Here is a 16,863-nt window from a genome sequence, read left to right on the forward strand (position 1 = left end):
GAGAGATATGTGAGAACATTCCTCTGTACTTTTCTGTATAATAATATAGTTATAAAATAAATCATTTAAATATGTAGATTTTAAAGGATTTTTTCTTTAAGGAAATTAATTTTTTTAGAGTGAATCTTTATTCAATATTAAATCAAATATTTAGTAATATTCAATTACTACTTTTAGCTCTTCTAACAAATCATTCCTTTTCATAAGGAGATTTATAGAATCTAGTAATTCCATAAGTTATTCAACTTCTTAATATTGTTTGGATAAAATTTACTTTAAGAAAATAATAATAATTAGGAGTGTCTAATATTTAGTCACAAATCAAATATTCGGTTCCGAATTCAAATTCATCGAATAAATCGAATTTTATTTTCGATTTTCAAATCAAATTTTAACCAAATTTGAATTCAAATAAGGTTTTTAATTTGATTTTCAAGTTAGGTTTTCAACTAGAAAATTAAAATGAAAATCAAATTTATTATTTATTTTATTAGATAAATTAAATAGTTATATATTTATTAAATTTGAACAAGTAATATTATATTATTTTATATTTAATTATTTATAAATAAATTATATAATATATTTTAATATATTATAAAATTGAAACAATCTATATTTTGGTGATGTAATAAACTATGTTTATATTATTTTTTAATGATTTGAATTTTGATGGATAAGATTTTAAATAGGAGTGTTATGATATAATAATTTATATAATTTATTTTGTATGTTAAATTTTTGGAAAAAAAACTCATTTAGATGTATACTTATACAAATAATTCTGTTAGACATTTAAACTAATAAAAGTTCATCTAAATTTCGGTACTATTAAAAATTAACTCAGGGTTAGTAATATTATAACTGTTTTTTAAAAATTTAATATTTATCAATTAAATATTTATTTTTTCTCTTCTTTTTTATTAATTAATTAATTTATTTATTTCTTTTTACTATTTTTTCTTTTCTTTTATCTATTAGTTTTTTATTAATTAATTAATATATTCACCTCTTTTTCTTATGCTTTTATAAATTAACTAATTAAATATTATAATAAATATTAAACTATTTTATCTATATTATAATATTCAAGTATTCCTCAAAATATTCCTGAAATTAATAGACTAAATAATTTTAAAATAATCTATATTAATATAATAAGAAACAAAATAGTCAAAATAAATTTAAAAAAAAATAATAAAATAACAAAAAAAGAAAAAATAAAATGAGTTAATTAATTTATATAAAAAAAAATAGACAAAAAAAATAGTAAAAAGAAATAAATTAATTAATTAATAAATAAAAAAATGAAAGAGAAAAATGAATATTAAATTAATAAATATTAAATTTAAAAAAAAAATAAACATGATTACTAATGGAGACTAAATGAACCAATTTTTAATAAAATTTGTTAAAATGAACTTTTATTAATTCATTCGTATAAATAAACTTTTTTTATAATTTTTTTAGTGAATTTTTTTTATAATATTTAACTTAATTAAATTGTCTAAATAGTTTATAAGGTTGATTTATAGTATAGAATATTTAAGAATAAATCAATTATATCATTTTATTTAAAGCTAAACATGAAGCCAAGTCAAAGATACTCCTACAATATTTTAGACATTTTTGGATATAATTTGCATTTATATCTTGGACCATACAAATATATATATTAAAAGGATTATATTTTAAAATTGCTGCTCACTTTTGATCTTAGAATCCCAAGTTCCAATGGGTTACACTTACACAACAACTTTTCTTTAATTTCTTCCTTACCAGTTTTATATTACTTCTTTTTATAAATACATAAAAAAAATAACCAACCACTCTCATGCATTCATAGGATCCGTTGAACTTTAGAACAATTGCTTAGGATCTAATGTTTGAAATTAAGTACAATTAGTTATAGTTTAATGCCCCACATCATTGACAAATTTATTGCAAGGAAAAAAGCACTCCAATTAATTGTAATCTTAGCATTAAATCGATTTTTTTAATAGAAAAATTCAAACATAAAATATTTAATCTAATAATAAATGTCAAATTATATTAACAATTTATAAAATGAATTTTTTAATTGGAAAAATTCAACGATTATGCAAACGCTGGAGGGGGACTCCAAAAGAATTTATAGAGGTAATAGAATAAGTCGAATGAACCAATGTCGAAAAAATCTATGTAAAAATGGTTGGTAGGTAGAACCGAAAAATGTCATGTTAAATGATAATTGACCATCTATATTAAATAAAAAGATCATTTATCTATAATAAAACTAATAAAAAAAAAACGTACAAATCATTAAATAATACTCTTCATATGGAATTTTTTTTTTTAAGAACTATTTAAACATATGAAAAACAAATTCAGATCCAATCACTCCAACTCCTTTGCTACTAAGAAAGAGATGAATAGAGACTAAAAAAAATCACCGACACAATTATAGAGTATGATCAACCAACGATGCACCAACAATTGAAAATATTATTTAAAATACAAATATTCGAAATTAAAATTCGATTCGATAAAAAAACATAACAATAACTCAAATTATAATGATAATAAAAACTCTAAGAAGGAGATCTAGTATATAATAATGATTGATTTATATTTTATAATTTGGTTAACTAGTGGTTTAATTTGAAATTAATATAATATTATTACTTGCCAATAGCCATTTAACTATTAAGTCTATAATTAAATATTCATTAATGAAGTGTATGAACTTTAAATATTAATCTCTTCTTAAGGAAGTAACTTTAATTTTTAAGATGCTAACTAACTTCAAGTCTAATTAAATAAACTAAACTTTTTTAATTAGAAGCAAATTCTCATAATTTATTTTAGTTTCCTTTGTGCCTAAAGAGAGAGAGATGAGAAGTTAATATGAGAAAGTCAATCATTACAATGATTTTTGTAAGTAAAATAAACTTTACATTCATTTGGTGGTGCATTATTATAACTAATCATATTGTTACCAAATAGAAGCAACAAAAACCAACATTACATGACATTGAACCATTAGAAGATCTATTTGGTGAAATAAATACTCACAAGTTAAAAAAAGCTTTCTCCCCAAGTCCCCATGCACAATACCAAGAAGCTATAGTATGAAAAAAAGTTTGAAACATATATCTTGCTTCTTTCCTATTTAGACAATAAAGATATGCAAATTATATATCATAATTGAAAATAATCATATATTAAATAACTTATCAAATTGGTTTTATTATATCAATATCATTCTAACTATAAAATCATTTAGTTTATTAATTAAATTATTAATATTTTATTTTTATTAAATTCAAATTTTAAATACAAATTAACATTTTAATAATTAAAAATTCAATAATATATATATATATATATATATATATATATATTATCAAATAAAGTTTTTTTTGAACAAAACCCAAAAAAATCAAAATCAAACAAGCTCTAAGTGATCATTTGTAGTGATTATTTTTGGATTTTTATTCAAAACTAATATAATATTCATCCTATTTTTTCATCACCAAAAATATATTATTTTACTTTTATAAAATTAAAATTTTAAATACAAAATGACATTATAATAATTCAACTATTAAATATGTTTTTTCATCCAACAAAATTTAAGGAAAAAACTCAATAAAAATTCCCCAAATAATCAACATTAAACAATCCCTAAGTGACATGGTCCATGGATAGATATTAGTATTTGTTAACCAGTTCTTTGTTTAGTTAATTGTATAGAAAAAATGATTATTCATTAAAAAATATGTAACCTAGCTAAAACTTAAGTATGGATGGTTTGTTGGTTATATATGTGAATAACCAACAAACAAATTGTTTACTACTAATATATATATGTGAATAAGTAGAACATGGTGCTTGTTGGTTATACAAATATGTGAAAATTTTGTTTTAGTATTCACATATTTATTTTATATTAATATATATTTAGACAATATTTTTCTATCCTTGTAATAGAATTCCTTCATCTTAAATCTCCTGATCAATCCCCATGTGTAATGTCTTAACATTATTAGGCTGTAACATTTAAAAAAAATCAAAATAAACTTCAAATGTACCCAAATATGCTCCAACATTGGAAGAAAACATTGCTAATATATATGGACGCAATTTCAGGATGCAGAATCTACCGTTCAACAATACTTAATTCTATACTTAATTCTGATCTCCTCTTCTAGCTTAATAACAATAAGAGGTGGATACTAATCCTAAGTTCTTGGGTTCAAACTCGTCATGCGGCAAATTCTGCATCTGATTAAATGGTTAAATGTGTTTGCGGACTATATACTTAATTTATTGTCTCATTTTTTACAATAAGAGGTGGATACTAACCCTAAGTTCTTGGGTTCGAGTCCGTCAGATGACAAGTTCTGCGCTTGGTTAAATTTGTTTGCGGAATATATATTTAATTCGTTGTCCCATTTTTCAAAAAAAAATAAAAATCTCTCAAGTCTGTAGAATTTGTAGAATAGTTTGATCAATAAATAGACAGAAATAATTTGAGAGAGGAGATTAAAATAGTTTCATTTTCTTCATATCTCATTTAATAACCAGCACAAGAACCCCCAAAAAAAGATAGAAAAGAGGGCAGAAATTCTGAATTAATCAAATTCAATCAGTTATATATATTTCTCAAGGTCTGGAATCTCTGAATTTCTTAATCAACAGAAGGTGAGAATCCGAGGGAATTGTGAAGCAGATTCGGAATGAGAGGACTAATCATCTTATTAAGACTGTTATTCACTCTTAAAATTTGAACCTATTTATTTGTTTGGATTTAAAAAAAATATATTTAAAATATTGTTAGATAAAAAAAACTTAAAATTTATTAATATATATGATTAAATATTTACAAAATAAATAAAATATACTTTAGTTAATAAATTAAATTATTTGATTAAGTGGAGATTAAATAAAATAATATTTGACTATGATTGAATTTAAACCAAAAAAAAAAATATATCTAACATTTTCAGCATAAATTAAAAAAAATCGCTTTCACAACATAACATATTGTAACTTTTTTAAATATAAACTAAGGCCTAAAGCTAAAAAGATAGACACAAATGTATAGACTTCAATTTCATTTTCCTTTTCTATCTCATTTATTTTAATCTATACTTCATTTTCCTAATAAAAAATAACAAATATGTAATAAAAAAATACTCATTTTCAAATAAGGCTTTATTTTTATTTTTTATTTTACACTTCAGATAGTTTGATTTTAGTTTATTTATGAGATTTTTTTATTCAAAATTTATATATCATATCATATTTTATTTAATCATCTAATAATTTAATTATGAATTAAATTTTGCTTTTATAAAATTAAAAATATTATAATAATATAAACAATTACAAATTAAAATAATTTTTTTTATTATATAATTGTTTTTCAAAAAAAATAAACGGCCTCCTCCAAATAACAAACATCATAATTTACTTTTTATTAAATATTTTATTTTTTATTAAATAATTCATTTCAAAAAAAATAATAAACCGTTGTTCAAATAACTTAAATCATAATAATAACAAAAATAAAAATATGTTTTTTTCAATTTAAGAAAAAGTTGACACCACATTTCATTGGAATCCGACTTTAACTAAGTTTAATATAATCTTTTCCGTTACATTTTAAAATAATGTCACATTAATCTTATTTATTCTCTTGCATTTAAGTGAGATTAAATTTTTTTAGCCACAATTTCAGTATAAGAGAGGTATGAACATCATTTGACCATTATTAATCTCACATACAATATTAGGTGATATTCAAATATAAGATCTCCACATGTCTAATTTCAAAAATATTATCTATTTTGAGCTCAATCAAGTTGCAATTAATATAATATATTCACACTTTGGGATTTGGTCAGATATGAAATGCTAGAATATAGATATAGGGTAGGGTGGGCTTACCATTACTCCAATAATTGTTTTGTCATTTTAAATATCCATATTTTCACTCACTCTTAGATGGTGTTAGAAATAGAAAAGTACAAATAATTGGAAGTTAGTTTTGTATCTTTTACATCCAACTTCAATTACCATGTAACATGTATTTATGATTCTTTCATTAGACCATTCTTGATTTTCCATCAATGTTTTAATGCTTAATCTAGTGTAATACAATTCATTTGAAATTATATTTTCATCCATATGTGTTTATCATGTCGTGTTCTATTAATTACTCAAAATAGCAGACCAAATGTTTTCATTCTATTAGTTCAATCCATAAAATGCATGAGTTTTTTCAACTTCTAATTCAATAATAATGTATTTTGGACAACTTTTATTAGAGTTATAAATAAACCAAATATTTGATCAAACAAGGGGAATTCATCTTGTTATGTGATTTTTTGTATAGTAATGTTATGTCTCATGATATTAAGCAATTTGATATTATTTATAGGGGTATATGAGAAGATACAAGACACAATACACTTAAATCTAAAAATGTCACTCAAATATTTACTAAACTGAAAGGGGGCAGAGAAATGGTTTTCGGATGAATTTTCAAATTAGGTGTTTGTAGGACAAAAGAATATTATTGGTGGGTACCTGTTGTTTGGACACCCGGTCTAATATAATACTCATGTTTGTTTATTGGACCCGGTTCAATCGTCGTTTTTTATAACGACTCAATTGCCGAAATTCATGACATGTTCATATTGTACGGTTTGAAAAATCTGAAATTTTGAGTATAATATTGTTGTTTGCAAATATGTGCAGAAGATGCTCAAAAGAGGAAAAACCGAAGAAATGAGTCAAACTAACGAGACAACTCGCCAACCGACGAGTAAACCCGGGTCAAAGAAGGGTCAAATGCAAGTCAACTAGTGGTGGAAAGAGTTTGACCGACCTTTTGAAGGTTTTTAATTTGAAAAAAAGTGGGATTATTTGAAAAAGAGGAATTTGCACCTTTGAAGTCCCTTCAAGCTCCAAATGAATTCAAAACTTCACAAATTTATTCCGACTTCAATACTCAATGGAATTTGATCATTTTGGATGTCTTGAAAAGATAAATGAGTTCTTTAGATGACTGTTCATCCGATTGTGTCCCCAAGATAGTGTTGAGAAAAGATCTAATCTAAACACGTGATAAAAGAAGATATAAAGATAAAGTGGTAAAGAACAATAAAGAACACATGATATAACGAGGTTCGACCAACAATGTCTACATCCTCAGGGAGTCGTCAGTTCTATTGATTTTCAATGGAGTAATGGTCCGAGTAGCCCTATGTTACAATGTGTCTATTTATAGGAGTACATCAAAAGCAAAAGACTAAACTACTACTCCTAATCCCAATAAAGGCTTAAAGCCCATTACAATATATAAACTCTAATAAAATATGAGCCCAAAACCCAACAATCTCCACCTTGGGCGAATACTGCACTTATTGAGAAGTGATGAATAAATTACAAATTCAACAATTTCCACCTTGACGAATTTCACATCCCTTAGGAAATACACGAGTCGTACCCATCAATCTGCACCATGACTAAAGTCAAGCCATCAAAAAAATAAGTGGGTTTAACACTTCAATCTTCACTTTTGCTCGAGCCATTATCAGATAACTTTTCGTACCTCTACTTCCACTCAAGTGCCCTTAAAAGAATAACAATCTCCACCATCACGTATATCGCGCCATCAAAATGTTATGAGCCACACATCATTCTTCATTGCTCGAGTTATTCACGAGATAAATTATTATACCTCCACTTCTGCTCAAAAGCCCTTAGAAGATAAAATCGTAGAGTTCATAACACCAAGTGAATTTGGGCAACCACGTTATTTCAACGACGAGAGACATTCAACAACTCTTCCCAATCTTTGTTCATACTCGTTGACATATGCGGAAACTAGAATTAACAATTCTTTATTATGTCAAAATAATCTTTACAATTGTTTGCCACAAACTGAGTGTCTTATTTTTCAAGTCCAACAATTGACTAAAACCAAAAATATTGAATAGACCCAAGACAAACTTTTATCGTCTACTTTTTCAAAATTAGATATCTATCGAAAACTGAGGATACCCAAAACAAACTTCCATCGTCTACTTCCTCAAAATAAGATATCGATTGAAAACGAGAAGACCCAAAATGAACTTTTATCGTCTACTTCATAACAAATAAATTAGGCTATCACGACATCTCTTTTCTCTAGCTCAAGATCTGGAAAAGTATTTGTCACCCATATTGCCTTGAACGTTGCATACTCAACCAACTTGAACAAATTAACTTACAATCCGCTAGTTTCTTGAATCCCAAAACGCCTAGCAATCCAAGAATATTATTTCAAAATTCACTATCTCTCTTCAATTGTCTTCACCAATGCTTCAAATGATCATCCATAGTTTCTTTGAAAGAAATCAAATATCCTTCCATTTGAATTGATCGAACCTCTCATCTAGCCCATTTTTCATGACTAGGAATCCCATGCAAGGTCTCAATCATCTCAATCATCTAATCTATGATCCACAATGTATAGACAATTAAGATAGAACAAAAGAAGTAACAAAATCATCACCTTCAAATTATTGAGTTTCCCATCTAGATCTTTTTTCATGACTAGAAATCTCACTCAAGGTTTTATTTATCTTCTCACATTAGAAGACAATTCAATAATTTCTTCTTGGTTCGTTTGAAAGTTACTCTCAAGATGTCTCCACCTCAACTTATAAGTGTCTTTTACTTGTCTTTATATTCCCAGTCTTTCATTCATATTATGTGTTAACTGGATTTGTGTCAATTCTTAATCACCCGCCAACTCAATGCAATCTTGTAATTTGGCCCGAAGGATTGCCCTATCAACATGTCGACAATGTTGTCATCGATTAACACCATTTTGATAACAACTTTCCATACTCGACCATGTTTTTGTTAAGTGTAAAAGCACAGAATCTCACCATCGTCTTCATCTTGATTAACTCTTTCAATAAGATAAGTGAATAACTAAAAAGATACAAACTTTTTGGTCCCAAACAAGTCAAATAAAACTAAAATTAGGCAGATACTTTAAGCCTCGGAAAAACAAACTTCGAGACATCCAAACCTTGATCCAATCGTTGAAAATGTAGATGAATGAGTTACCAACCCTCTCGACAAAATCTCAACGCAATCGGACTTCGTTTGAATCTCTAATCGTCAGTTTGATGAACCTTGCGTGGCTGTAGGCGAAAATCTGCTACTAGATTTTCTCTCTACCTCTCTTTTAATTTTGGCTTTTTCAATAACTATTTTTCAAAGAAAAATCTCTCCAAACTTATTTTAGCTGAGACTTTCTTCAAGTCAAAGCCCTCAATATAGTGGAATAATGTCACTCATGTATGCTAAGACAACAATCGGTTATAAAAAAACCTCCAACTAATTTTCAACAAGAATGAAGATGTATAGTTTGTTCTCCACATTCTTCTAGCCAAATCCTGCATAGAAAAATATAACAAACCATGTATATGATTAGTTCACCCTCAACTCATACCTTAGAAATTATCATTCTTGGTAGAACTCTTAAGGCATCAACACCCACTTGACAACTTCGCACCAACACTTACCGAGATTGCAAATCAAAACCTACTCACAAGGTTTGATGCAATTCCAAATCCATCCCTTATCAAAATCATACTCTTGTAAACAAACCTTAAAGCCACCTACTTTAATTAGAAAACCCTTACATGTTGCATCAACTATCTTCCACAATCTCATCTTCTTCATTCTGGTGTCGATGTCTACACGACGACTTTTCGTCACCTACACCCATTGGCGCCTTCGAGAAGAACAAAAGACCCATTATCTTCTTCTCTATTCTTCTCAAGAGAGAATCACCCAAAATTAAGAAATATTTTAACGACATTTGACATCTCCTTAGCAATTGAAGATTTCGACTCAAATCTTCACATCAGCTAATTCTTCTACAACCAATGTTGTTTTCTCAAATAGCCAACAATTTTCAACAAAAGCACAAATTTGCAACAACTTTTTCAATGTTGGTTAGGGTTTCTATCATATCTTCACAAATAGATTAGGATAAATATTCTCAAAACATGATTTGATACCACTTGTTGAGAAAAGATCTAATCTAAACACATGATAAAAGAAGATATAAAGATAAAGTGGTAAAGAATAATAAAGAACACAAAATATAACGAGGTTCGGCCAACAATGCCTACATCCTTGGGGAGTCGTCCATTCTATTGATTTTTCATAGAATAATGGTCCGAGTAACCATAGGTTACAATGTCTCTATTTATATGAGTACATCAAAAGACAAAAGACTAAACTACTACTCCTAAGTCCAATAAAGACTTAAAGCCCATTACAATATATAAACTCTAATTAAATATGATCCCAAAACCCAATAATGATGAAATGTCGACATGAATGGAAAGTGTTCTTAAGAAGATCCACTTGGACACCCCTCCACTTAAAAAATTCACAATTCGAGTTGTAGTTGATGGAATTGAGTGATTCAAGTTGGGATGGGAAACTGATCCACATACCTTTCGAATGGAACCAGTCCCGAACCTTGGCTTGACGATTAGGGCACTCACCCGATCAAAACAAGAGGGTCAATGTCCTAGGTCTGAATCTCAGGAGCTAAATGGAGATAGGCTATACTTCTAAAGTTCATATCTTTCAAATCACTATATCATTTTAGATGTATGAGTTATAACTGGAAATCCCTTTGAGTTAGATTTCTAATGATACAAAGTAGGCATCCCAGTTTTCTATACAACTCACCCCAGGTCACCCGTAGTGAGACTGATACATGAAATGACATGTCTATATGTAGCCGCTCTCCTGATCAACACGAACCTTGTTGGCAATTCCTTAAAACATAAAAATTGTGGGAAAGATTCATAACTTTATAATGCCTACTCAATAATCATGTGAGGAGTCATGAGTCCAAAGCTATGAGGATATGAAGTCACGGGTTCGAAAACTGCAAAAGAACTGAAAGGTGAATAAAAGAGAAACTTTGGAAAATCGTAAATTGAGTTAGGATGAACCATTTGAGTTGATTCAAAAAGGGGATTCAATTTTGTTGATCTGTGAATCCACAATAAAAAATTCTCACTAAATGATTTAAAAATGAGGCCGAACCGATTTGTTTAAGGTAATGGAGCTAAGGAGAATTGCAAAGATGCCTTGGATTTGAAATTAAAAAAAGAAACAAAAGGAGGGAATCCGTTTTGGATAATTACAAGCATGCCCCTGGGACTAATAAAATTAAACAGACGCATAGTGACTCAGATGGGATTTGGGGGTTCAGTTGGGGAATTAAGTTCAGTCGAGGGTGATCCGGAAAAAAGGGCGGTTACCAAATCAGAGGGAGACGATTCCGTTCTTGAACAGAGGAAGCTATCTAGCTCCGTTGAGTCTTGGTCAAGAAAAGTCGAGTATAGTCAGAAGACTACGGAGATAGACATGTGGCTAAACAACAAAGATCTATAGAGATTCGTTCACGGGCGTCCTTGAACGCGAGCCTTACTTCTCACGCGGGAAGCTCGGTTATATGCTAACTACATCGAAGGCTATATAAAGGACGGTTCATTCGAGAAGAAACAAAGAAAAGCTATTGCGGAAATAGAAGAATAATCAACGCGGAAGATCCATGCGAGCTCCGACTCTTCATCCGTTTTGTCAATTTCTTCACTTTAGGTAACTATCTGTCCAATGTAGATCATTATGCTTTGATTGAGGCATCGGTTCTTGTTGGGTCAGCTCATTTGGCAGCTGGACCTGACAAATTAATAAAGCCCATTAGGGCATATTTAGTTAAAGGAAAAAAATAGCAGATAGTTTGTTTTCTCTCTCTCTTCTTCCATTGAAGCAACAATTCCTCCATTAAAGCAGCGGGTTCTTCTTCTAATTTCCTTTATTTTTTCTCCATTTGGTTAGCCATCTTTAGTGATGATGATAATATATGTGAATGACAAGTTAGGATGAGATTAATTGATAACTTTTATTAAATTACCTCTAGACTTAATTGGACAACATTGTATACCCATTTGATATAGTGAATGATTTAAGTAGCCGAAGTGTCCCGTAGTTTTACCTAATTTGGGTTTTCCACGTAAAATCTTGGTGTCTTGCTCTCTATTTGTTAGATTGTTACTAAGGTTATTTTGCTCAATTGTTTTGGCTGCCCATTTGATTACACAAAAGGGAAAAAGAATTGTTAGGCCTTTGTTGTAGCTTTTCTATTTCTGGATTGCTAAACATGTGTTATTATTCGATTTCTCCAACAAGTGGTATCAAAATTGAGTTTGTTTGGTGGTGATTCTTGTATAATTCAAATGGAAGATTTGCTGAGTAGTAATGGCACGATGATCAAACTCACAACTACCAATTACACAATCTGGAAGCACAGATGGAGGACTTATTGTGTAATTATGATTATGAAGACACTATTTTTAGTGATAAAAGCAAACCAGATGTTATGATAGATGCAGATTGGAAAAAGCTGAATAGAAAGGCAGTTAATAAAATCAGGCAATGGATCGACAACAGTGTGTATCAGCATGTGGTTACTGAGGTTAATTCTTATAAAGTGTGGACTATTTTGAGTGATTTGTATGAAAAGAACAACACTCAAAATAGAGAATTTCTATTTAGAAAGCTTTACTCGTTAAAATATCAAGATGGGTTTTCTATGTCCGAGCATCTAAATGCTTTTTAGGATATTCTAAATGAGTTGGCTGTGATAGGAATGAAATTTGATGATGAGCTTCATGCTATGTGTTTGATTAATTCCCTGCTTGATAGTTGGGAGACACTTGTGGTTTCAATTACCAATTCTGTTCTACAAGGTAAGCTCACTTTGAAAATGATGAAAGAGAGCGTGTTGAATGAAGAGGCTAGAAGAAAAGAACAGGGCATCTCGACTCCAAGTCAGGTGTTCGTGACCGAGAGAAGGGGTAGAAGTAAAAGTAAAACTCCAAAGAATCGTAGTGGCAGTTCAGACAGGTCACGGGGAACATTCAACTCGAGAAAAGAGATTACATGTTATCATTGTGGCAAGTCAGGACACAAGAAGTATTAGTGCAGATCTTTGAAGCGGGAACAAAAGGAGAATAAACAAGATGGAAGTAGTAAGGTTGCAGATGTGGGTGGTAACGACATCGATATTGTTTACGATAATGATAGTATCAACCTTATTTCTTAAGATACACAATGGGTGGTAGACTTGGGTGCTTCTTATCATGTCACTAATCGTTGTGATATATTTGCTTCTTACACTAGTGGACAGTTTGATTTAGTGACGTTGGGAAACCATGTTATGTGTAAGATTATTGGAAAAGGAGATGTCTGTTTGGATACTAACACTTTGTGTAAGCTACTTTTGAAGAATGTTCGACATGTTCCCGATATTCGAATGAATTTGATCTCTACTAGTATTCTTGATGATGAGAGCTATCATAGTTATTTTGGTGAAGGAAAATGGAAACTCACTAAGGGGTCTTTGGTGATAGCTAAATGAGAGAAGGTCGGTTCTCTTTATGTGAGAGAGACTAAGTCTTACGGTGGAGAAGCAAATGTAGTTAATGATTGTTCAGCACAGCTTTGGCATAAGCAACTTGGTCACTTAAGTTAGAATGACATGTAAGTTCTCTCCAAGACAATCGATCTTCAGGGTTTAAAGTCCACAGATTTGAAGACATGCACAAATTGCTTAGTTGGTAAGCAACATAGAGTTTCCTTCAAAAATTTATCTCCATCTAGGAAGCCCAATATCCTAGATATGATTCACACAAACATATGTTTTATGGATTCATTGACTTTAGGTGGTGCTCATTATTACATCACTTTTATCGATGATTGCTCAAGGAAGGTGTGGGCCTATTGCTTGAAGACTAAGGATCAAGCATTAGATTACTTCGAGTTGTTTCATGTTGAAGTGGAGAGAGAAACTGAGAAGAAGTTGAAATGTGTTCGTTCGGACAATGGTGGTGAATACAGAGGACCATTTGTGGAATATTGTAGAAGTCATGGATCAAGCTTTTGAAGACTGTGTTAAAAACACCTCAACAGAAAGGAGTCACAGAGAGGATGAACATGTCTATCAATGAGAGAATTTTGTGTATGTTGTCTCATGCTAAGTTGCCAAAATCCTTTTGGGGAGAGGCAATGAAGATAGCGGTTGATCTGATAAATCTTTCACCCTCTAGTCCTTTAGATGGAGACGTTCCAGAAAGAGTTTGGAGATGTAAAGACGTCTCTTATGATCACTTGAGAGTTTTTATTTGTAAAGTGTTTGTTCATGTTCCTCGAGATGAGAGAGCTAAGCTTGATAGCAAGACGAGACAGTGTATCTTTATTGGGTATGGCCACAGAGAATTTGGGTACCGATGTTGGGATCCGGTTAACAAGAAACTCATTAGAAGCAAAGATGCGGTATTCTTTGAAGATCAGACCATTGAAGACTTTGAGAAAAAAGAAAAGCCGAAGTCTATGGAGAAGAAATTTCTCGATAATGGTAGGATTCGTACACCATAATCACAGCCCAATGATGTGGAAAATTCTCAAGTTGAGGTTGATGAGACTCCTATAGTTATGTTGAGCCAACAGAGGAAGCTGAACGAGATGATGATAGTTCTCTAGAGCCACCTAATGATCAACATATTAGAAGATCTAGTAGGCAACAACAACCTTCTAGTAGGTATCCTCCTAATGAGTATGTGATGTTGACTGGTAGGGGAGAACCAACAACCTATCAAGAAGTATCGTCTCATGAAAATAAGAACAAGTGGTCGGTGGCAATGCAAGAAGAGATAAATTCCTTGCAAGAGAACGAGACTTATGACTTGGTGAAACCTCCGAAAGGAAAGAAGACTTTGAAGAACAAGTGGGTATTCAAGTTAAAGCATCAATAGAATAGCTCACAACCTCGATACAAAGCAAGACTGGCTGTGAAGGACTTTGGAAAGAAAAATGGGATTGATTTTGAAGAGATCTTCTCATCGGTTATGAAGATGTCATCCATCAAAGTTGTGTTAGTATTGACTACTAGTCAAGATTTGGAAATTGAACAGCTGGATGTGAAGACTGCATTTCTCCATGGTGACTTGGAGGAAGAGATCTATATAGAACAACTCGAGGGTTTCAATGTTAAAGGTAAAGAAGATCTTCTGTGCAGGTTGAGGAAAAGTCTGTACGGGATCAAGCAAGCGCCTAGACAATGGTACAGGAAATTTGACTCCTTCATGGAAGCAAATGGGTACAGTAAGACTACTTCTGATCATTGTGTTTTCATTAAGAGATACAATGTTGATGATTATGTTATTCTTCTGCTCTATGTTAATGATATGCTGATTGTTGGGCAAGATATTGCAAAAATTGAGAAGCTCAAAAAGGATTTGAACAAGTCTTTTGCGATGAATGATTTGGGTTCAGTGAAACAGATCCTAGACATGGAAATCACAAGAGACAGAAAGAACATAACACTTTGGCTATCACAGGAGAAGTACATTGAGAATGTACTTGAGATGTTTGCAATAAAAAATGCAAAACCGGTTTCAGTTTCACTTGCAGGTCATTTCAGGTTGAGTTCTAAACAATGTCCTACAAGTGATAAAGAGAAAGATGAAATGAAGAATGTACCTTATGCCTCCACAGTTGGTAGTCTTATGTATTTCATGGTATGTACAAGACCGGACATAGCACACGCAGTTGGTGTTGTTAGTCGGTATCTCTCCAACCCTGGAGAAGAACACTGGTTGACTGTTAAGTGGATTCTCAGATATCTTCGAGGCTCTTCGAAAACACGTTTATGCTTCAGAAGTGATACTCCTATTTTGTAAGTCTTTACAGATTCTGATATGGCGGGTGATGTTGATTCAAGAAAATCCGTATCAGTTTTTTTGGTTACCTTTGCAGACGATGCTATTTTGTGGCAGTCAAAGTTACAAAAGTGTGTTGTTTTGTCTACTACAGAAGCTGGGTATATTGCAGCTATTGAGGCATGTAAAGAAGTGTTATGGATGAAAAAGTTCCTACAAGAGTTGGGCCAAAAAAAAGAGAAGTTCACTTTGTTTTGCGACAGTCAAAGTGTCATTATCTCTCAAAGAATTCAGCTTTTCATTCGAGATCCAAACACATCGACGTGAGATATCATTGGATACGTGATGTGCTTGAGGCAAAAGAGCTGAACTTGGAGAATATTCATACAAGTGAGAATGGTGTTGATATGTTTACAAAGTCCTTGCCTAAGGACAAGTTTGAAGATTGTCGGGAGAGAGCGGGTTTATTGGAGTCCGCGAAGTTGCGCTAACGGGGGAGATTTGTTGGGTCAGCTCATTTGGCAGCTGGGCCTGACGGATTAATAAAGCCCATTAGGGCATATTTAATTAAAGAAAAAAAAACACAGCAGATAGTTGGTTTTCTCTCACTCTTTCTCCATTGAAGCATAAATTCCTTCATTGAAGCAACAAGTTTTTCTTCTAATTTACTTTATCCTTTTTCCATTTGGTTAATCTTTAGTGATGATGATAATGTATATGAATGACAAGTTAGGATGAGATTAATTGATAATTTTTATTAGATTACCTCTAGGCTTGTATTGAACAACATTGTATACCCATTTGATATAGTGGATTATTTAAGTGGCCGAAGTGTCCCGTGGTTTTACCTAATTTGGGTTTTTCACTTAAAATCTTGGTGTCTTGCTCTCTGTTTGTTAGATTGTAGTAAGGTTATTTTGCTCAATTGTTTTGACTGCCCATTTGATACACAAAAGAGAAAGAAAAAAATTTAGTCCTTTATTATAACTTGTCTATTTCTGAATTGTTAAATATGTGCTATTATTTGATTTCTCCAACAGTTCTATATAATGTCATTTTGTTT

Source organism: Impatiens glandulifera, chromosome 3 (assembly GCF_907164915.1).
Source record: "Impatiens glandulifera chromosome 3, dImpGla2.1, whole genome shotgun sequence".
Classification (NCBI taxonomy): domain Eukaryota; kingdom Viridiplantae; phylum Streptophyta; class Magnoliopsida; order Ericales; family Balsaminaceae; genus Impatiens; species Impatiens glandulifera.